An 11275-nucleotide genomic window follows, 5' to 3' on the forward strand; every position below is an offset into this window, starting at 1 on the left:
CTCTATGCACGTTGTAAATATAGAATACATGCATACAAATTTACAAGATACTTTCAAGAGCCATAAATAAGAAATAATCTACCCCGTTTATAATACGTCATTTACTATTGAATGTTTCACTCTCGTAAAGATGTTTTCAGAGAGTGCCAATTGTTGAATAGAAAGTATCAGCATTATACGCCAGTTTGAAAAATGGAAAGAGATTAGTAAGATACATAGCAAAATCATGCTAAAACAGTCTTGTACATGGAAACTCGCATGTCCAAATGACAACAAGTAGAATATACAAATATAAATAAATGTAAAAGCCTGTGCAGTAACATGGGAATTTCTACATTATTGATGTATACAGAACACAAATTGTCAGAAGTAATCTCAGACAATTTAAGCTAGTGAATGTTGGTGATACAGTGTATGTTTTTTTCGTGCTTGGATAATTAGATGGCGTTTTAGTGTTCTTGCTGTTTACCACATATAATATACTAAAGACATTAGTGGTAGAAATCCACCAAGAAACGGATTACGTTTGGAAATACGCCGCTCTAATGGGGATGGCAGAAACGAGGACAATAGTCCTTGGGAGCGTATATTGAATCCTTTTTCAACAGCTCTCCCGGGCATTCTAGATTGTCGAACTCAGCAGAAAAGAGACTCGTAAGTGTGATAGAGTAATATCGCTTTCTATCTATAAAGCAAGCCAGTGTGAGGTGTTTACGTACACTCAAGCTGTACATAGTTAAACAAAACCAACTGATTCAACGCTCTGCTTAAAGCCATTATGCTAGTTTCACATCTAAGGCATACATATGGAATTATTGATAATCCATCATGTCCTTGTTGCCATTCGATGTTCAAGCAGAATGAATGTAACATCCAGGCCTCAGTTCCATGCTGAGTTTTTCCCTCCTACTGCTTGAATCCCAGTAGGCTTGGGAGTTCCACTGATCACTTTTACGCTTTTGAGATAAACCGTATCAGATTTGCCAATCTTAATATCTGGATTAAATTCCTTGCATTTGTTATTATCTTTATTGATGCATCGAAGACAATCGTTTCCTCTCTTTCTATGTTTCACTTGAACGGACTGATAATGATAAAATTTCAAGTAATTATTCACAAATATTGGAATACTTGAAGATAAAATGAGCAGTCCACAAACAGCACACAATGATCCAATAAACCTTCCAGAATGAGACTTTGGGACATAGTCACCATATCTAACGGTTGTCATAGTAACTACGGCCCACCACCAGACAGTAAATAATGCAGTGATGTTATCGCGCGTCTCGGCAAAATACAGAAAACTGGAAAAGATGCACCTGTCAAAGAAAATATAAAAGAAAACCAAGCTTAGAGATATCAAATTTTTCATTGCAGTGTAGATCATGACTTCGCAATCAGTGATATTCATAGCAATTATAGCAAGACGCAAAACTCTGAGCATCTGTAAGAATTCCAAAAGGTCTATGTCATTGATTTGATAGTGTTCATCTCTTTTGACGTTCTCAACAATTATATGAACATAGGATGTGACAATAAATAAAAGTCTATGACATTCACTACGGACCTGAAGTTAATCGTAAGACTTGGAAAACAGATTAATCTTATTATAAGTTCTATACTGAACTAGACCAAGGTTGCCATCTATGATTTCCATTGTTGCTTACATTTGTCGGAAGATTTTTCGACATTTTAACTCCTGCAGCAGTAAATCCATTTGTTGAGAATTGATTACTTTCAGCAACAGCAACACTATACTATTCATAAATTTCATCAATGTTCCCTTTGTAATCTGTGATACTGGATTGATCCATGTACCTAGCAGTTCACATTTGCCAAGTTTCCCTTGGAAGGATGGGTCTGTTTCCGGTGCCATTATGATGACGGTAAGAAGAACCATAAAGGTCGCCAGGTAGAAGAGCAACTGAAATTAAAAGGATCATAACTACTTAAATAAAGTAAACCTCAAAATATCCAGATCGGCAGCACATTTCAACAAAATATTACGTAAAATATTCTATGAAACTAATTCAATCAAACACAGTCTTTTTATATCTGCATCAACTCTGAACTCTGTAACCGAAAGAACTTTAAATTGCCGTAATAATAACTAACACATGCATGTCTATATTAACAAAGTATGCTGTGTTAAAGAAAAGAATAAAACGAAGAAACGGTAAGATCCCAAGGACCGCCTTGTCAAATTCCTAAGGAAATAAAAAAATTAAAATGGACACGGGGAGTTATTTAGCTTCTTTATATTATTGTCATAATAATTAAGCTGCAAATACAAAATATGTCAAATGGACCACTTGACAAGAAATAATCACGAAACACACACCTGTTTGGTAGTCGTATATGAACTTACTTTTGCGATGATTGAGGGAGATTGGTAATCTAGTATTTCCCAAAATCACCCAAGCTGTCTTGCTCCTCGAAAAACCTCTGACACCTGGAACAAAAAGATTAAACTGAGGTGGCAAATCTACATATTTGCGTCTCTGGAGGATCGCTTTATGACGAATACGGTAATTGATTATATATCAAAATCAGCAATTTCATTTCTATATGTTCTTTCTTTACATAAGCTATAATCATGTCGTGACAATTATTTGTTATAAACGCAATAATTGTAAGTAGCAGACACCCGTTGCTTAAGAATATTTTTTTCAGACCGGGCTGTGTTGCCGGCAGTCAGGTTGAATTGATATATTGTGTTATACCTTTAATCTTTTAAAAGTTGATTAAACTTGTATCTTTTATCGTCTTGATCATTTATCAACAATTGGTTATTTTGTGTGTAGACACATGGTTTTTTCCAGTTATTTCTTCATTATTATCTTCCATATCTTTTGTACTTTGTCACGCTTAAATAATACACAAAAAAATAAATTCTAAAATCAAAGACACATTACACAAGAACTGAACTCTGAAGCATTGGATATTTTGTCCAAATAAGGAAGCCATATATATATCACTAATTAGTGTATATTTATTGTTTTATTGCTGAAAATGGTACAACTAAACTTGAAAATCGTCAACTTTGAATTTTGCAACTGCAGTTCGCATAAATTCAAGATTTAGATATGCTTAGGAATAATAAATTCATTCTACTGTTTCTGTGGGATAATATCAATAACTCTTCATGACTATGTTCAATATCGGTGGTCAAATAACGTTCTTAGAAAATCTTTCAGCGAACAAAGCATTTGTTTGAAGGCTAAGATTATATACAGTTGAAAAGAGAGAGCAAGCCGATTGATGAATCAAAGCATAGGTAAATTATTTTGCATTTCTTGTCAAAGAGTTGTGTTCTTAGACCACACAAAAGAATTTGCATATAATTAATGATAATTCCACAGGGATACATTTCATTTTGTATATCGAAAACAATGTCATACTTTGTGATGGATTATACATGCGCGACATTCTGTTTCTTCTATTATGAACAGCCAATATAAAAACAGGATAGTGCGACCAAAAAAGAACGCATAAAACTAAGACGAGCTCTCAGACAGGTTGTACAATATAAATATTATTGCTTCTTCATATTCAGATAGAGTTGCAAAAAAGTATTACACAGAAAAATATTTTCATTTCTGAGCTTGGTGGACGAAATCAGAAGATTTTCTGATACAGCGCGCAACAGTAGATGAATAAAAACTGCACGTAAGCAAAAGCATTTATCTTTTTCTTGTTCGTCATAACTGTGTGTGCATGAATGTGAGTTACGACCAGCAGCTGAAAGTGATTGATCATTCTGCAGAAGCATATGCCTATCTGAAGTGGTATACCAAGTGAAATATTTTGAACGAAGAGATATGGAACTGGATGAAATGACAGATTCCTTTCGTCGCAATGGATAGTTCCGATCTCTTAATCAAATTTGGCAAAATGACCAATCAGAAGTAGGCATTGACTTCATATTTGCTCACAAACACGAATCCGCGCTTGATTCTTTCAGAAGCATCTAAGAATTACACAGAAAACACTGAAAATGTATCAGAAAAATTGTTCATCGTTATGCTTGGGGCACATGCTATACAGATTGTCGTTATTAGGAAAGGATTTAAGAGGGGTTTAAATTTTTCTTTCTTAAATCAAGTACCAACATGGATAAATATCCGCGTTTTAAGTGATGCATTATTTATCCTCATATTTCATATATAAATGCATAAAACTGTTTTTAAATAATTGTAGCATTTGTTGTGCATTGGAAAATGTTGAATACATTTTTCTGCTAATTGTGTGATTATATTAAAATTGTATATCCTATTGGAGGCATAATATAACAATTGAAAGAGAAACGTTGTGTATACGTGTTGTTTAATTTATTACTTTTATTACCTTAGTTTGTTTTTCTCTTTGAAAATTAAATTGGAAAATAGGAATCCTGCATCATACTTGATTTTTGACTATTTTATAAAAAGTTTCACAATTGAGCATGTCTAATTACAAAGATGGATTTTGACATCAATTAATTCAAAAAATTAACCTTAATTATTTGAATACAGCTTTTAGTATAGGAGGTCTTCAAAAATATTTAAAATTTATCAATAAGTAAAACTGTAATACAATATTTATTATGCCTTTATTAAGCGCTTGGGCTATAACTTATCTATGTCCTGCCATATATATATATATATATATATATATATATATATATATATATATATATATATATATATATATATATATATATATATATATATATATATATATATATATAAATGAAACAAGTCTCATAGAAATTACCGATTTCAAACACCCTCATAATGTTATAATATCAATATAGTAAACTGAAACGAGTCACACTTATTAGCTAACAAAGGTCAATGCGGATGCAATTATATCTCATCAACGTGCATGTTCCTGCTTATTTCCATATTTCCTTCTTTTTTAAGAGATTATGTTAAATGATTGCTTTTCATGGATCTAAGAAAACTTAAATTTCTGGTTTATCAATGATAACCTTATGAAATGTTTTATCCGTCGAACTGAGGAGAGATGTTGACAGGGTTAAAAACGTAAAACTTTTTCCTTCAGTCAATCAGACAACTTGGCGTAAAGTTTTTGTTATATGTATTTATTTTTAATATCTTTTATTCCTAAGCATAATGAAACTATGAATTGTAGCAATACAAATATTTTTTTTAAAATTCTGATATGAAAATGAATCATGTACGATATAACTCTCACGGTTGCAAATGTTTTAACGCTTAGTGAAGTCTTTCTAGAAATTCTGATAATGTACAAGTATGCCTAACTTTGCAAGAGCAAAGTGAGTTTGTTACTTTGTCCTTTTTTAGGTAAATGTTATCTTCTATTTTGTCAGAATGTTCATTCGCCAGCAATATTTTGTAATTTTGACCTGATTATCGCCATCGAAAATTATAATTTCATAAATATATCCTTATTTGTTGTAGTTCGACGGACGATCTGAAAGAATCTTGCAGTAAGGATATCAGAGTTTCATAAATATTGTCGAGAATATTTTCCAGTGCGTATGTCGCTAATCATACTAGATCGGATCAGTATCTCTTATTTCTGGAAATACGTCTGATGTCATGTGCTTGATAAAAGCCCGTACAAATAACTCAAGAAGTATTCCACTGCATATGATGGGATACAGTGCAATCTATAACAGATAAAATTAAACGCATTCCTTAATCCACATGGCAAGGCGGTATATGTGATCGACCAGCCAGCAACTATTACCAGGCCATTCATAGTGACAGCTTCCTCGAATAACCTATTGTGAAGTTACCAATCGAAAAGCACATAAGACAAATCAATATTTTGATTTTATATTTGTTGTATCAGTTTAGCTTGAGAATAAAATTTGTAAGAGCTTTGTAAATTATAAATATTTTTAAATAGTTATTAGTCGTACTTGATATGCACGTAGTTCTTCTGTAGTTCATACCTGCATATTAAAAAATAAATTGCACAATTAAATTCAGTACTCACAAAATCGAGACTTCTTTTAGCTTTCACTAGGGTTGCCACTTTAATTAATATTGACACATATGTTTTAACAGTATTATGTTAAATGTTCAGATACAAACACAAAACAAAACAAGATAATGAACAATTGATAATAATCTATTCTAAATTTCATTCCATTTCAGATATGTATTTTGACTGCTGGCTACATAGACTGGCCTGAACAATTTTCTTTAATAGCTGGGGTCAGCTACCCAGCCTGCAGATTTAAGTAAACTCCAATAATTGTGTGTCCTTCTGTTTATGCCTAGATATTACGAAACTTGAAAATTTAAACTTAAACTGTATATTTTGTTCCAAGCAATCCCAAAAGATTTTGTTTCTAAACGTCAATTTCGATCAGATTAAATTTGAGCCTTTGGTTTCTTATGAATTAGTCACAGATGAGTTTTGGTACGCCATAATTGATTGGTAAGAAGGTAATCAAATAACTCTTTATCTAAAGTCTACTTATTGATAAGGGACCTTTCCGAATAATTAATGGGTAACACAATAAGTATTTTGTCCCACTCACTTTAAATGGTAACAGTCTGACAGTTCTTCTAACCGATTTTCCGAAATTCCAATTCCTTCTTAAAAGCCCCTGGACATATTCCACTGAGCATGTGCAATTCACCAGTCGGGTAGTAAGCCAGGATGGCAGCAAATCTTTGTGCCGGCCTGTCAACAATAATTTTGTCCTTGGAGTCGGATGAGGAAGATCAATCACAGACAGCATTCAGATATCCATTAGGATATCTTTCCAACAAAGACACCACCGACTCACATAATCACTCTTGCCATTTCTGTGCCATTCTATCATTATATTATGTGAATGTATTGATTTATTTTTCGTTTTTGTTTTGTTTACTTGCTTAGAAATTCGGTTTAAGCATGTACTACAATATTAATTGATACGTATATATATCACTAACATCAGATTACATGTATATGTAATCATGGAATATAGTACACAACTCGTTGATTATATATATATATATATATATATATATATATATATATATATATATATATATATATATATATATATATATATATATATATATATATATATATATTTGTTCCCGACAATGTTCTGTAGTGCTTATCGATATTTTTGCTTTTAACGATTACATTAGTATATTATGACTAACTGAGCAAACACGCAAACACATTGTTAATTGTGTCATTAAAAACAATTACCATATATACGACCAGTACATATATAACAATTTAGAAAACATTCTTTTGAAAACTTTGAATGGAATTTTGAGAAAAATTGATTTAATCGTGGAAGCGCTATTATCATTTCGAATTTGGATTGACTTTCAAGAACTATAAGTTAGGTTTCTTATAATGCATTGTTTCATTTCTGACGAAGAATGTAGATGTGGAGAAATACTGGAAATTCTCCTCATTTGAACATAATAACATTTCCATCAGTGAATTAATCAATAATGCATTTGTATTGTTGTTGTAAAATAGTATTGGCTATATCATACCGAGGAAATACCTTTCCCAAGGGAACGACAATACAGACTACAGCCTACTCTTGTACTACCAGTCTAATGCTCTCCCAATTGAGCTACCAGTCTAATGCTCTCCCAATTGAGCTACCAGTCTAATGCTCTCCCAATCGAGCTACCGTCAATACTTCATCTGTAATGATTTACATACCACCAAACACTAACCTATTACTAAACGAATTAGACATTCTTCCCGTGCCATTTGTTTTACTCGGGGATTTTAATGCCCATAATATTTTATGGGGATGAAATCATATAAGTGACAGAGGTCACAAAGTTGAAGACTTTATTTCTAGACACCATGTGTCTGTATAAAACCAAAACACCGACATATTTACACCCAGGCACGGGTACATACACGTGCATCGATTTGACAATTTGTTCTCCTTCGTTGCTTTTGGACTATGAATGAAAGGTCGCTGATGACCTTCACAGCAGTGATCACTTGCCACTCTCCCTTGAAAATATCAACTCTACTATTGATGACGCAATTCCAGAAGGGAATATAAAGAAGGCCGACGACTGGGGTAAGTTTGAAACACTGTAAAACTAGGCTAAATGAGGATAAAGTCTTCAACGTTAATAGCCCTATTCAGCATTTTAATTATATTTTAATGAGATTGCAGAAGAATCCATTCCCAAGTCCTCACCGAACTGTAAAAGAACCCCAAAACCTTGGGTCACTAAGGAATGTAAGGAAGACATTAGTCAACGCCGAGAAGCATTGGAAAAAAAATAACAATCATCCGACGCCCAAAAAGTTAAGTAAATACGGTATACTCCGGGCCAAAGCTCGCCGCGCAATCAAAGAAAGTAAACGAGCATCATGGAAGAAATATGTTTCTTCTTTAAACTCTGGATTCTATAGTAAGAAAGTTTGGGACACTATCCGCAAAATAAACAGAAAGAGAAAACAAATTTCTCTCCGACATCTGAATTGAATAATAACAATTTTAGTTCAAAACTTGACATAGCAAATATTGTTGCTGGCAGTTTCTCTGAAATTTGTTCTCACTAATCGAGCTTGTGGAGGCTTTAGACAAGGCCCATGATACATCCGCTGGGCCTGACGAAATACATTACCAGTTTTTTAAACACCTTCCAGAATAATCATCTTTAACATATCTTTTGAAAACCTTCAATGATTTATGGATAACTGGTAATGTACCTAAGATTGGGAAAGAAGCAACAGTAATACCTGTTCCCAAACCAGGTAAATATAGCACAGATCCTACTACCTATCAACCCATTGCAATGACAAGCTGTGTGTGCAAAACAGTGGAACGAATGATAGATTCTCGACTTGTATGATACTAACAATTTAATATCTCCTTTACAAAGTGGCTTTCGATATGGCCTTAGCACCAGTGACCATCTTGCTACACAGGAAACATTTATTCGCGACACATTTATCAAGAAGGAACATTTAGTAGCGGTTTTCTTTGATTTAGAAAAGGTCTATGAAACGACCTGGAAGTACGGGATACTAAATGACCTGCACGATCTAGGTCTAAAAGGCCGTCTACTCTCTTTCATATCAAACTTTCTCTCTTCATATCAAACTTTCTCTCAGACAGAGAATTCAAGGTACGAGTGGGTTCTACCCTTTCAGATCTGCACGAGCAAGAGATGGGTGTGCCTCATGGCAGTATTTTATATGTGACTCTTTTCCACATCAACATTAATAGCATCAGCAAGTGTTTGGCTCCTGGTGTGGATTGATCGCTATACGTTGATGACTTTCTAATATGGTATCGATCAAAACACATGCATACAATTGAAAGAAAACTACAGCAAAATATAAACAAGATTCAAAATTGGGCCAGTGCTAACGGTTTCAAAATTCTCGAAATCAAAAGACGGTATGTATGCATTTCTCTCAGTTACAGAGACATCACGCTGGACGGAACACCTATTCCAGTTGTTGAGGAAACAAAGTTTTTAGATATTATCTTCGACAGAAAACTGACTTTTATTCCACACCTAAAGAACTTGAAAGCTAAATGCTTAAAATCTCTAGATCTACTTAAAGTAGTAGCGCACACTGACTGAGGTGCTGATAGAAAAGTCATCTTCAATGTATATAAAACGTTTATTCGCTCCAAACCAGACTATGGTGCAATGTTTTTGGTTCAGCCAGAAAGTCAGATTTGAAAAATGCTTGATCCAATTCATTATCAAGGAATACGAATCGCTCTGGTAGCGTTTAAGACATCCCCGTGTGAAAGCCTTCTTGCTGAAGCAAACGAACCACTATTATCACATAGTACCAAAAATGCTTTCCGCGCAGTATGCTCTCAAATTAAAATTAAACCCCCTGAACCCTGCTTTATCTGATGTTTTTCAACCAAATACAAAATCTTATACGAAAATAATAAAAAAACGCCATACCTTCCTTTGGCATTAGAATATCATCCTGCCTTGACAATACAAAAAATGATCTTTCTAAAAATTCTGAAAACAGGCGGTTCCCAAACACCACCCTGGCTACTTAAACAACCAAAAGTACTTTTTACGCTACACGATGGAAAAAATCCGAAACAAGCCCATCCATCTTCCACAACTCTTATCATGAACTCCTCACCGAATTTAAAAACTACACAAGAGTATATACCGACGGATCAAAGGATGAGGAAAAGGCTGCTGCACCCTTCGTTTGTGTAAATCACACAACACAAGTTCTCTTATCAAATGGCACATCAATTTTGTTCAGCCGAAATAAGAGCAATAGACCTTGCTCTACAATATATCGAAAACAAACGTATTTTAAATAGCACCATCTTCTCCGACTCCCTATCAGTACTTCAGTCACTACACAATAGAAAACTGGAGAACCCGTTGTTGACCAATGTTCTCGTCAAAAATACAAAACTGAGTACCTTCCACAATATCGTATACTGCTGGCTACCTAGCCTTGTTGGTATTAAAGGTAAAGAAAAGGTAGATCGCGCTGCTAAAATGGCCCTATCTCAAGAACCAACTGATTTCAAAATACTGCATAATGATTGTAAACATAGAATCAAAGAGACTTTACGTCAGAAGTGGTAGGTATCATGGATAGATGTAGCGAAAAATAAACTTCACGCCGTCAAGCCAACCCTAGGAGAATGTACTCCTTCCTACAGAACCATGCGTAGGGAGGAGGTAGTCAGTGCAAGAATCCGAATTGGTCATACTTTTATAACCCACTCCCACGTACTGAAAGGTGAAGACCCACCAGAGTGCGTTTCTTGCAATGAACCATTCACTGTTAAGCACTTTGTGATAGAGTGTTTCGACCTACAACCTACACGCGATCAGTAGTACAATGTGCATGACATAAAGGAACTTTTTGATACAATAAACATCACTTGTATTATAGAATTCCTTAGAGCAGTGAACATTTACTCTAAACTCTTCACTTTTATGCCATCACGTAGAACGGTTTTATGTAATATATATACCGTCCCTTTTTTTAAATACCTTTTCACCTGTCATCATTAGCATACACCATTTACATCCCCCGTTGATCGGGAAGCTTTATTTTTCACCGTTACCATCTTATCGTTTTAATTTCAACGATTTGGTTTTGATATTAATGGTCGATATGTGACTTTTTATAAGTTTAAACGATTATACATATAACATTTAGTATAGCACTAAATAGCTTAACAGTGCTGGTGCGCCGTTAAAATGCAATCAATCAATCAATCAATCAATAAATCATCTGTAATGTAGTTATTAATAATGGAACCTACCCGAAGATAATACCTATAATGTGCTGG

General features: G+C 34.0%; 1 pseudogene; it reads right to left on the minus strand.

Moving 5' to 3' along the window:
* Nucleotides 1–880: 880 nt before the first annotated feature.
* LOC149781308 (potassium voltage-gated channel subfamily A member 10-like) lies at nt 881–10988 on the minus strand (annotated as a pseudogene).
* Between the last annotated feature and the right edge of the window lie 287 nt (nt 10989–11275).

The sequence above is a fragment of the Sinohyriopsis cumingii genome, chromosome 15 (assembly GCF_028554795.1).
Source record: "Sinohyriopsis cumingii isolate HCF-2022 chromosome 15, ASM2855479v2, whole genome shotgun sequence".
Classification (NCBI taxonomy): domain Eukaryota; kingdom Metazoa; phylum Mollusca; class Bivalvia; order Unionida; family Unionidae; genus Sinohyriopsis; species Sinohyriopsis cumingii.